This window comes from Aythya marila, assembly GCF_965140915.1.
Source record: "Aythya marila genome assembly, chromosome: 5".
NCBI classification, from domain to species: Eukaryota; Metazoa; Chordata; class Aves; order Anseriformes; family Anatidae; genus Aythya; species Aythya marila.
The window spans coordinates 35,430,860-35,444,146 of NC_139046.1; the positions used below are offsets into that span (position 1 = coordinate 35,430,860).

The window sequence follows — 13,287 nt, forward strand, 5'->3', positions numbered from 1 at the left end:
ATATTAGAAAAAATGAAAAACATTGTCTATAACTGGATATTACAGCCAGTAAACCCAGAGGCAGAAGCCAAGACAAAGGAACTTGCTCAGCATCTGACACTGACTAGGTCCCAAATTCCCTGATGAATCCATTTAAAAAAAAAAAAAAAAAAAAGAGAGAGAGAGAGAGAGAGAGAAATAAACACTACCTGTTTTCTGGTCTGTCCACCCAAGATGTGCTAGAAGCGTTGCTGACTTAAAAGGAAGATGTTTCCCACTTTCAGAGCTTTCTTTTATTTGACAGACGGATAAACAAGAGAGCAAGACAACTGAAAGAAAAGGTGCAATGTGGATGGATGGGTGGTGGTGAATATTGACACAGGAATCGCTTGTTAACAAGGCAGGCATCTCCCTTTATGAAATCAATTGTTAAAATTGGCACTCGTGTACCAAATTTATTTTTGATTTAATGGACCAGAATGATGCTATACCAAGGAAGAAATTGGCTCCAATACACCCATCCTCCTTCCAAAGAATTCAGAACAAAATGGAGTGCCCACCTATCATCATTCCACCTTCCAATAATAATAATAATAATAAAAAAAAATACTGCTGTGAGCACAAGGGCTCTTGGAAAAGCTCTGAGCCAACATGCTGTTACCAAGGATAGTCGCAGAGAATGTAACAGCAAATATATGCTGAATATTCAACTGAAATAAGCGTCAGCAGTATGCGAGTTTAGAAATGCAAAGAGAAGCATAGCCCAACTTTGATCTTCATCTGAATTGGTGATCCCAAGCAACTGCAGTATTTATACAGTGCTATCAGCCTGCAAGGAGCAGCTGCAAAGGAAAGAGCTGAAGCTGTATTTTGTTGTTTTGCAACAATGCCAGCTTTCTGGCCAAAATCATTCACTGTGGAAAACGAGATGACTGACTACACTGATAATATAATGCTTGAGGGTAGACTTCTAATCCCTCTTCCCATATAAATCCCTTTTTTAAAAAACATCTTCTTCGGATCAGTCAAGGTGTGCTAAGAGCATTCTGCCCACGAAGTTCATCCATCAAACAAACCGTCTCTTGAAGCGCCTTGTATCTCATGCCCCGTAGAAAAAATTAATTGCAAACACAGTAAACTACTTCTGGGGGACAGACTGCATTTTCTAGTTTCCACTATATCCAGTAAGTTGAAAAGAGCTAAAGAAAATTGATTAAAAAGAAAAACTAAATGAGAAGAAGTGCAAGCTAATGGATGCTCAAATATGGGCTGACAAGAAAATCAAAATATTAAAATAAGAAAATAAATACCCCAGTACCTGTTAGATTCCCACTTCAGAATCACTCCACATAAGCTCCCTGTGCCAAATGGAGTTTGGTAAAATAAAACTCTCTTCAAGTAGTCTAATGCAAGTTGATATAACAACCAATTCACTCCTGCATTGATCGGTGACTGTGCAATCTCATTTAAAACATCCCAAAGTGCTGAGAGTTCTTGCTGGATGTTCATTCTCAAGAGGGTGGAAAATTGCAAGTGCCCTGCATAAAATTAAATGGGAAATTTGCTACCCAAAGGCACAGGTGCTTTTGAAGATGTGGCACCATGCAACAGCCCTGGTTGCATTCCATGTACTTCAAGGACATTATGCAATATACTATGATTTCACTGCCCAGCTGTTTATCTCAGCAACGTATAGCCTTTACAGATGCAAATGAAGTCCAAATCATGTCAGTAATTACAATGTAAAAAGCATCTGAGGCACTCCTGACTTAGCTAGCTCGAGTTCACGCACCCACACAGTACAGCAGAGCCTAAAAATCCCCCTGCAGTGGTTCCTCTATCCTGAACTCCACAATGCCCTCACTCAACTACCGCAAATAGCCATATATGCCACGTGCATTATGAATGCTGCTATGCTTTACTACACTGCTGTTACACTATAATGCTCATAGGAAGGCAGCTCCTTTAATTGACCTAATAAGCATCCATGCCAGACTGCAGTTTCACTAGTGAAGGCATGAGCTAGAACTAGTTGCACATCTGTGACAGAGGCAAATATTATTTTCATTTACAAAATGGTAAACTAAATCACAATGAAATTAAGTGACTTCCCCATATTCACATAACGGATGACAGAGCAATAAATTGAACATATAAACCCTGGCTTTCAAGCCATTAGTTTTCATTTGCTCAGCGCACACATCCCCATAGCACAGTAGGTCTGTATTAATCAATCCGAGGAGCTTTTAACTACCCTGTGAATCTTTCACCACTGCTGCCAGGTTCTATAAGTACAGTGAAAAAGATGACATAGCATTCCTCTTCACCGGGATGACATTTGTGACTCTCGTGAATTGAAGATTCCTGGCAAAAATAAAATAAAATTTTAAAAAATGCACTAATTCCTCCTCACTGCCAAGCTACTTCATGGCCCCCACCACCTCCAGGCAGGCTGGGCGCAGTACCTGTGCCACCTTCTGCTGCTCTTGGGTCAAGGAACAGAGAGCTGCTTCCAGCATGACAATGCAGAGCTCCTGGGACACCAAAATGCCAGAACTCTATTGCTTGCTGAAATTTTAATCTACATCTCCCTCCACAATCTTTGCTATCATCTACAGGGAAGTTAAAAAAAAAAAAAAAAAAAAAAAAACAGCCAGAGATGTGATGTGACACAAGTGGGTAGCAGCAGTCTCTCTTGACTCTACAATCTTTCTAGAGCTTGACAACCACTGAGGAAAATACAAATTAGCTCCTCTTTCTTGCTCCTCTCTTCATAAAGCACAACAGCAGAAATCAGTTCATTCCCCAGCCACCACACTATGCTATCACTCCAGCTAAAAACAGTAAGTAAAATTATGCAGAAGTCTTTTCATGGTAAAATGTATATGGACTAAGAAAACATTGCAGATTCACTAATATTAACAGCATCCTTAAAAAAACAACAACTTTAAAAGTCACTCTATCATTAAAGGATAAGGGTAATCCATCCCCATTAGCCTCCATAATACATCTATTTTTATCTTTTCAAGTGTATAAAGATATGCCAAATTTTTCAAATTACTTCAGACTGCGTGCCTTCTAGCCACATCAAAACTCCTATAAAACACCACCTCAAGGGCACAACTCGAGCAGCGTTCTGACATTACAAAGGGTCACTACACAGGAAGTTAAGAGATTGAGTAAAGGCAGAAATTTGCAGAAAAAAAGTTTTTAGAGGTGTAGGAGCTTAGCAATTCAGTTCAGAATATGAAGAAAGATGTTCAACTACGTGTCAGTGCTCAAAGATGCAAGGAGGGAATTTTCTAGCCTGAGGAATCAGGTGTGTAACTCAACAGGAACCAAGCGACTGACTTGTCCAGATGCTTCTGCAAACCACCCAAGGTATCCATCATCACCAAGGGGCACCTAAGTGCTTCTGAAATGTGCTCGGCCAGCACAGCTCTTCTCCTGGTCAGCTTTTCTCTAACATGCAGACAGCAGCAAGTGTTCAGGGCTCAAAGTACTACTACATCTTCAGAAGTAACACAAGGCCCTGATGCCCAGCTTACATCTCATTTGATACTTTAGATGGCAGAGCACTGTTTCATGCCACGTTGGTGGCAGCAGTTCAAAGACTGACACAAAGAAACACCTCCCCAAATTACCAACATCATAATCCTATTGTACCTGAGTTTTCCTTGTAATTATAATAACATAGTATGAATTCTTACACTAATGCAATCGTGAACAAGCTGAGAAAAGTCCCACGAGGAACCAGGGGCATGTCAGCTCTGAAAACTAGATGAAATACTTGTCCTCTGAAACACCCTGGAGCTGCTCAGTGCTGTGGACCTGTTTGCTCATACAATCTGCCCTCTACAGAGCCTAGATGTGTTTGCAGAAATGCTTCTTAAGTGCCAGGCACCCAGCACACAGAACGCACTAGCTGCTCAGAAGGGCAGAAGTGCCCACCCTCCTGCTGCTGCTTTACAGCTGCGTGGTTGGATTTAGAAATCAAAGGTACTTCAAGCCAGAGCCTCTGGGTTAGCTATCCCTTCATTCTTGAAAAGCTGGAGGCTCACATTATGAAAGAGAACAAAAAAATAATCACCCAGCAACACCCTTGTATTCCATCAGGAAGCACAAGCCACGGCACATTCAGAAGTTTCTCCACAGACTAACACACAGCATTAAGACGACACACTGCAGCTATTTTGCCCTCCTGCTATTCCACATACAGCAGCTTCTTTTCTTCCCCCGCCATCTGCTAGTTTGCTGCAGTCTGCTGGGACAGTGCTGCCCTCTCCTTCTCTCCCCTCCTTGGCTGCTCGAGGGGACAGTGACAGATCCCAGCATTTCCAGCCCCTGTGCTCAGCTCTCCTCCCATGAGCATTAAGGCAGAGTTACTCTCAGGAATGAACAGGGCTCTGCTCACCTACAGCATACCTGTGGCCTCCACCAGTTACGTGCCAGGCACCGGAGCACCTCATCAGGGGTTAGGAGGTAATCACTGCTTACCGAGGACATGCTTTTTCCTCTTACCCTCAGGTGTCATTTTGGTTAAAACAGATGTCTGCACTACCTGCATCACAGGAAGCTTCGGAGAGAAACAAAGGCAGGCAGCATCAACAGTGCCTACACACAGCTTCATATTGGGCCAGGTAGTAAAGGGAAACTAGAAAACTTCATCAGCTAGGTTGAACAGCAATCTTTAAACATCTATTGCTTATAAACCTCAGCGTAACATGTAGCAAGTAACTATTTCTGATTACCACTACACTTTAAGAGGAAAAAAAAAAAAAAGCGCTATTTAAAAAGTTCACCACAGTTGTAGCCAGTTAGGAAGGAAATTGGAATGCTTGCCTGACTGCTTTATTAGTCGGGTTGCTAGAAAAAAGAACAGCGCATCCAATAATAATGACGATGTTGTCTGGGTCTAAACAGTTTCTTCAGCATCTCACATACACATTCAAGCAGTAAGTACTATTATTCTGTGCTTATAACCCCATGCCTCCAAGTCCACAACTACAATTCAACATCTGACCTCTCCTTTAAGCAGATTTACAAGGCAGTATAGTGGAAGCGTTCACAATCAGCTGGCGAGGAAGCGTTATGAATCATAACTCCACAGCAAACAATTGCTAGCTCTTCTGAGCTGCAAGATTAGGACAAACCTGGCATTCAAAGAAAAAAAAAAAAAAAGGAAAAAGAAATGGATGAAGGAAAATATGCACAGCCTTCTGCATCTATGTAAAACCAAATCAACCTCAGAGATCATTTAAGATGGTATCAAACGCCTTCCATCCCCAAAGCTCTGAACTACTGTTAACCTCTTCTGCTATTTCTTCAGCGAGCAACTACAAATAACACCGTGCCTTCACCAGGCGCTTTTCACACTCGCAGCTCTCCCAGCACTTCCCACAGAAGCGCACCAACACAGCCCGAGCGCGGCGTTCCCCGGGGTGGGGAGCCACCGATGCACGGGGCGGGATGCCAGCGTGAAGGTGAGTTTTGGCAGCGTGGTGTCGTTTACCGAAGGCGGATTTTTCCTCCTCTCCCATCCCTACGCGGTGGCACTTCCTAAAACAGAAACCAGCCGAGAGCCACCGTAACCCTTCGGTGTCACGGGGGCAGGACGGTGGCAGCCCCTCGCAGTGACTTACCAGGCCGTCCTGGCCCCGGCGAGGGCTGCGTCCAGCGGGGGCGAGCAGAGGGGTCCGTCGGGCGCCTCTCGGGTCGATGCAGGTGCCGTGATCTGGAGGAAAATCCGCTTTTCCCTCGGAGAAACACTCGCGGCTCGCCGCCAGTCCTGTGCCCGGTGAATGCCCGCGGAGGCGCTCCGGGTGCGGGGGGCTCCGGGCTCTGCCTGCCGGGGGAGGGAGCCGTCACCGCCGCGCTTCCAAGTTCCCCCCGCGGGGCACCGGCCCCTTCCCCGGCCCTCCCGGGGCTCCCCCCCTTTATCCCAGCGGGGCCCCAGCCCGCAAAGGGCCCCGCCAGCAGCGCCCGAGCCCCCCGGGGGGCAGCGGGGACCCGCCCGCCCCCTGCCCGCGGCCGCCCCCATTACCCTGGCAACCGAGGCACCCGCGGGGCTCTCCCACCTCGCCTCGCCGCTCTGCTCAGCGCCCCTCAGGCCGCGGCGAGGAGGAGGAGGAGGAGGAGGAGGAGGAGGAGGAGGAGAGGCAGGAGGCAGGCAGCGGCCGCACCGCGCCTCCCGCCGGCAGCCCGAGCCCGGCGGGGCGGGACGGGGGCGGACCCGGCCCCAGCCCCGCTGCCGGTACCTGGGGGCGGCCGAGGGGCTCCGGACCCTCCCCGAGGAACTCGGCGCCCTCGGGCCGCCTGCAGGTGCCCAAACCCGCGGTGAGATTCAGTCCCTGCCTCCTGCGAGGTCCCTGCCTTCAGCGAGGTCTTCGCTCCGGGTTGCGAGCCTCCCTCTTCCTTTTCGCTGATTTTTGTTCTCCTGCTGTTTTCAGCGGCCGTGCAGAGTGTGAGTCTGCCTTCTGCCTGTCCCGCGCTTTTACTTATTTCTGTGTTTATTACTGCACCGCCAAACCGTTATCAGTCACACCGCCTTCAACAAAATCACTCGGAGATGCACAGCTCTTATAAGCAGATCCGTCACATGGGCACAAGCCTTTGCTGTTGGCTAGAATGAGTTTCCACACATTAATTAGCTGTGCAAAGTAGCTTGCACGCTTCTTAGGGATGTGCTCCACCAGCTTCTCCAGCAGATAGGATAAGATTTTTATTCCTATCCTTTTCCTCCAGAAATAACTCACCCTGAAAGGACCCCAATGTCTGTGAGAAGCCCCCGGACAGATGCTGGGAAGCATCTCTACCCAGAGCATTTACCAACATCTCTACCCTATCTTAAAAGCCCCTGCGTAGTGTCCATGTTTCTCCCCTTTTCTAAGATCCTGAGGAGTTACTTCATTTGGATGTTATCAAAACCAGGCTTATATGCGATGGGCCTGCTGGTTGGCACCAAAAGCAGGGATGTCCCAGTATCTTGTGGCTGCGGCGTGCCTTGCACACTGGCTCCCTGGCAATGACTGGTACCTGGAACAGTTGTAATTTTTCAAGTGATAAATTCTGAAGAAAAAAAAATCCAAACCATGCCTTTTATAAAGTTATCCATCTTATGTTGATGACTGCAGCAGTAGAAAAGTTCCCACACACCTGGTTATGCTCTCCTAAAAATTTCTCATCCAGACTGCAGTAAAGGGGTCATTTTACCCCAGCTTTGGAAGGTGCAAGTTTCCAGCACTGTGTGCAGTGGCTGTGACACCAGGGCGATACCCACTGGTGCTCACAAGACCAGTGCCAGCTGTCCTGCTCGCTGTCATATCTGCGGTGCTCCGAGGCTGGGTCAGTGCTTTCCCTTCACAGGGCTGTTGATCCAATAACTACACATTACCCTGTGGCACTTCCTTCAAAAAGATTCAATAAGCATTAATTACAAGAAAAAATGGAGCTGCTGCCTCAGGTGTCGGTGCCGAGACTTGTCTAAGCTGGGGCTGTTCCCCATGGACGCAGTGAGGTGCTGTAAGTGCCCCTCTGTAGCCAAGTGCATGAAAAAGGCAAAGAGGTTTTCAGAGTTGCTCCAGGTAGGTTCTATTTTTCATAAAATGTTTAATTTAACAGTGACCTAGTTTTGCAACAGCTTTCAGTGCCTTGGCTTTTCTTATCTCCTGTGTCTTAGCCTACATCATTAGAACAACAGAGCAATAGGTTTTACAGACATTCCTACAGCAAACTAAATAAGACCTTAGCTCATGCATTAATTCTTCTTCTCTCCTATTTCGTTTCTTAGAACTGCTATAGCATAATTTCTTTGTAGCTTTAAGGAGGTTTTAGCATATCTTTTATGTTACATACTGTAGATTTTTTTAAAGCGTCAGTTCAAAGCCCTTTGCTTATTTCATGGTACAGTTTCAGGTATCAGACCGTAGAAGCAGTCTTGATTTCCTCGGCTTTTTACAGAAGAATCCTTTGTTTTGTAAACTTTCAATTAACCTTATCAAATTGGTGGCTAGATTGACTAGCAAGTTTGAAGGTTTACAAGCAGTACAGACTCATCCTAGCATTCAGTAGGAGCAAGTTATGGGGTACTGTTAATTTTGCCCACCTTACTTCCCCTCTGTGGAGTTTCAGAAGGAGAAAACCATTCTGCATCATGTCGTTGTAACCAGTAGGCTGCAGAACAAGTGATGTTCACTCTTCTTTTGCTTTGCATTACTTCCAGTAGGTATTCTCAGCTACAGTTTCATGGTACTCCTCTGCAGTTCTTAGCTCGTCTTTATAGGGCAAGACTTCAAAAACTTCTAGTGCTCTACCCTGTGCACTAAGTTCTGTACGGATTCAGCAGAAAAAGGCAGCAGTTGGCAAAATGGTTGATTTCAGCCATTCCACCCCAAACCAACTGAGGTCTGCAGAAAGCTGGCTCTTCCTTTCACCTCCATCAGAAGGACTCTTGGGAACTTTTATCAGCAGACAGTCAAGTACTTGGGCCTTGCACCTCCGAGTCCTTCCTGTGCATACCCTTCCCTAGAGGGAAAGCCGGTTAGGAAATGCTGCCCCATCTGCCAGACTTTTATGAGTGCAGAAGCTTTCTGTACAGGGAGAACTCTCCCACAGGGATCTCTGCCCACAAGAGGTTTGCTTTGATCCACGTTAACATGTTTTGCAGAAATTTAACTTGTCAGGCTGAAGAAGGCAGGTAGCATGTACTGACAGTTTCTGAGCCACGAGTTAAACAGAATGAGCCAAATGTATACCTCTATATCTACAAGGATTATGAGAGCTATAAGAACAAAACTGACATAATAGGAAACATCCAGAGCCCCGCAGGGCCAGCATGCACCACCCTTGTTGAGCTCCACTGAATTTCTGTCTTTGTGCAACAGGATTGCAGCTGTCTTCGCAACTGAAATTTTGGGTGATCTTTGACAAACTTCTCATTGACCTCTCATCATTAGGGAAAAAAAAAATAAATGGAAAAAAAAAAAATGACCAGTGGTGAATTTCAGGCATGGGAGAACTTGTTGCTTCAGTCTGGAGAAATCACCAAACCAAAAATACTGAGAAGAAATTCTTTGTATAAAGTTTAAAATATCAGAACGCCATTAGTAATGGACCCTCTGTTCATTTTTATCAATAAAAAAAATACTGTGGAAAAGAAATCTGCATTCTTTGCAAATACACCAGGGACAGTTTAGAAGACCTTATTTGCTGGATGTTTTAAACAGAGGTTTGTGTAAGGAGCTTTGTCTCATGCTGTCTGGGAACAGTTTGGGGACTGGAATCCCAAATAGGACCAAGAGCAATGCAGCTAATCAGAAGGGAAATGATACCATTTCCTGAACACTCTAGTACTTGCTCAAGCATAACAGAGGTGTCCTTTTCTCTCCTGTCTTGAAGATCTGAACAAATCAGAGCACTAGCCGAGTGAGATCAGCAGTCTCCTGCTTTCCTGTGCTAGCAGCATGTCTTTAGAGGGGATTTTTGTTTTTTCTATCTTTAACAGCAAGGACTCTGCTAAAATTTCTCCGCCACTTCTTTCTAATCACCAGGAGATCAGTTCCTTGATGGCTATCAGTGTTTCTTCTTTTCTGTCCTTTAGTCAGGATCCTGCCATCAATCTCATCAGAACTTGCCAGGTTTTCCAGGGCCAGGTAGATTCTCCACTTTTGCCACATTCAATGCCAAAGTATTATGAAAGCTCTCTGCGCTAAATGGCAGGAATGGGTGAATTCGCATTGAATTCAGGCTCTATCCAGTCAGTCTGTTCCTCCTGGACTGGAAAAGGTGCATAAGGAATACTCGCCTTGAGTAGATTACAAAATCCTTGGCTATTTTCTTCTGCAACACTGCAGAAGATTCCTGTGGACTTTTTCTGTTTGAAATAGGTTTTATCATGATTAATTACATAAGCTGTGATGGGAGCTGGTGTGCGGTGGGAATGAGGAGCCTGAAGTGTGGAGGAAGGCATGAAATGTGTTTATAAAAACCTTGAAACTAGCAAGATGCAGTATGTGCCTTCCATAGTCCTGATCATGCTGTTTGTATGCTATAGCCCTCTCATCACTGTTTATCTGCATCTTATTAAACTGTACATTTGTCACAGCAGAAACAATATAATCTCCTGCTTTTGAAAAGCATTTAACATATGGAAGAAATTGCAAACACCACCATAAAACGTATTTCTTTTCTGTGCTTGGATGATTTATAGTACCCACTAACACAGCTCCAGCATCAAAATGCATGTCCGTGTATGTCTGTATCTATCTATACATGTTCACCTTGTGTACACGCAAGTATTTCTATATAAAAAAATCTAACCTATAATAGTTATAAAAACTTTACAGGCTGTTGATGGTTTATCTAAACCATATGGTGCCATTTCTCCCCCTTTGGCTAATTTATGTAGCTGAACACCACAGTGAATTTTTTGGTTTGGGCAGTGGAGTTTAACACTTGACATTTGCTTTTGGTGTATATTTATTTACTTACTTTGTTTCTGTTTACTTGTTTTTCTGTTAACAGCAGTAAAGTCTGAGCAGTCAAAGATTTCTACAATTTGAATCAGAATAGTACCTAAAAATCACTTTCAAGCTAAAGTGAATATTAATGGATGATTTTTCAATTATTGCTGAGAAAGTACCACACATGGGAGAAGATATGGCTGAAGTTACCTTTAGCTTTGCAAATCCCTCTTACCTACAAAGCCAGGCATCCAGATGTCTCGAGCAGTTGTACAAATCTCAGTGGTACGAAATATGAGATGGATCCTGGGCTCAGGTCTCATCTTCTACCTCTGCAGCCAGAAGAGCTTCACCAGAAACTCTTGATGACACACTCCTTAATTCGATAAGCCTGCTAACCTATGGTAATAGAGACCGATAGAGCCCCTTTAAATTAGAAACATTCCAAACTCTTCTGCTCTGTTAAACAAGAGCGTGAGAATAACATACTTGTGGAAAGCTCAATAAATAATATATAAGACCAGTTTTACAAAAACATGGGTTTCATTTTTTTCTCTCATCCAAGAAACTGCTTCAAATCTGCATCACTGTTATCAACACCACAAATCTTTAAATACACTTCATTATCAGGATCTCAAAGGGCATTATACACACTGATGAAACAGTAAGCCCTCACTTGCAGGTGAATAACTACAGTGGGCATGGTTAAAGTTCCACTATTAGTTGAAGGTCTGTTTTCTTTTGATGTACTGCACCCTGTGTTCAGATTGTTGATACTTTTATGAAACTATGGCCTCTTGGCTGAAATGTTTCATTTTATGGATCAACACAAGGCTGGCTTCTAATTTTTCATCTTTACTTTTTTTAAAGTTTCAGCAAAAATTGTTTAACTCCCTCCAGCGAGATCTGGAGGGGAAGGAAAAAAAAAAAAAGGCTTTTTCCCATGTTAAATATATTCTTGTAACTGAATATTCCCATGTTTTGAGGCTACCATTAAAAATGTATCAAGGAGATGGGCCTGGGTGACAAGGATGTGTCGTTCTGTGAAAATCTGCTCAAATTTTGACAAGTTACAAATTCTGAAATTTTCAACTTGCTCTTGCTTACATTCTTAGCAACTGAAGGCTAAATTCCCCAGAAGCTGACTGCAGTGATGCATATTCAGATTAGTATAGTTAATTTTAACTAAACATGTAAATTACTCAGTGGGTTGTTTTTTGTTTTTCTTTCTTTCTTTCTGCTTCTTATCAAATTGTAGCACAGAAGGGGACTGAAAATCCCTTAGCCTGTCCCACTGCCTAAGGTAGGATCAGCTGTGCCTAAGTTACTACTGACATGTCCTTGAAGGCATTCAGTGCCAGAGATACCAAAGACACTCCAGGAAATTTATTCTTGTGTTTAGGGAAATGCTATCTGTGTTCATCCTGATATTGAAGATGAATCTCTGTTGTTAAAATTGGAACCCATTATTTCTTGTCCTTCATCATGGATATAGAGAGCAGATTATCCCTGTTCTCTTTGGAACAAACTGCCACTTTTTTTTTTTTTTTTAAAGACTTTTGTCCATTTTTCAGCATCAAGCTAGACAGCATTGGTTCTTTTTCCTTACAGTCTATGTTTTTTTCATGCCACCCGATTCTGATTAGTCCATCCTGTGGACACTTGGTCCATCCTGCGGAATCTGCACCTGCACAGGCAGCGCAGGATGGTGTTCCTTTCTTTTGCACTAGCCCAGCATTATTGACTCCTGTTCTATTTGTGGTCTACAATGCCTGCTAAATCTTTAACCACAGGATCGCTTTGAAGATGGTTCTTTGCTGTCCTGCATTTCTGTAGCTCCTCATTACTGTCTAAAGGTAGCTCTTCCTATATTGAATGCTTCCCACATTTTCCAGATCATATCTGCAATTTATCATGATCACTGAATTTTGATCCTGGCTTCTAACATACTTGCAGTCTCTTGCTGCTTGAAATTATCTGCAAATTTAATAACAATTCTCTGTGTGTCATCATCCAGCTCATTAATGAATTTAATGAATACTGCCAGACCTAGAGCAATCCTCTGTGGAACTTATGCAACTCATCCTTACATTTTGACAATGAAATATCTGTTTGAGTAAGGTCTGTTAATGGATTTTGGTATGGGCATTTATAAGTTAACTAGCTTCTGCAAGCTAGTAGTTTAAAACTCTTTCTTTCTGTTTTCTTGTTGTCATTTGCCAGGAAATTCTTTTACTAAAATATTGATGGGACTCAGACTTCAAAAGAGACTGAGCAGCAGTGATGCAAATTCTATATTTTACTGAAATATTTAATTGTGGGAAATGTCTTGAGGTGCACTTTTATTAGCATTCCCAAGAGGTAGTCACTCATAAGATACTGCCTGTCTTACTTTTTCCTTCCTTCTTAAAAGCCTTCTCAGATTTTTGTTCAGCAGCTAATGGCAATAACACAGAGGAAAGCATAAATATTGAAACACTGAGAAAGTCCTTAACACCCCATAGGACCACCTCAGCCTGAGTAAAATTTTTACTTTTGCAGTGGCTTAGAGAACTTATGCTGGAGTATTTTCTTCCTTCGAACCCCATATTGTGCAAAGGAACAGTACCCTCCATGACAGTTAGAACATATTTAGAAAAGGCCCACAGATCAGCTCATGTGGCTGTGAGCTATAATCTACCCACACATGCTACAAAAACAGAGCTCTTTTTGATCTGCTATAATCAGGTGGTCCTCCTCATCCTTTCAGAACACAAAGGAAATTTTCTCTTTCTGAGATGCTCAACTATTCAGTTGTTCAAATAATCAGGAAAAAACAGAAGTAACTATGGTGTCTTCCTTTCTAATG

The 13,287-nt window shown here is 43.5% G+C and overlaps 1 protein-coding gene across 1 annotated transcript in view; it reads right to left on the reverse strand.

The window, feature by feature from the left end:
- The window catches only part of RGS6 (regulator of G protein signaling 6), a 254,432-nt gene extending 248,376 nt beyond the window's left edge, over positions 1-6,056 (reverse strand). Inside the window, exons 1-2 of the mRNA XM_082760815.1 lie at positions 6,023-6,056; positions 5,622-5,824 (exon numbers count right to left, since the gene is read on the reverse strand). The gene's annotated coding sequence lies outside the window, so the exon portion shown is untranslated. The remainder of the gene's footprint in view (positions 1-5,621; positions 5,825-6,022) is intronic.
- Positions 6,057-13,287: the final 7,231 nt, after the last annotated feature.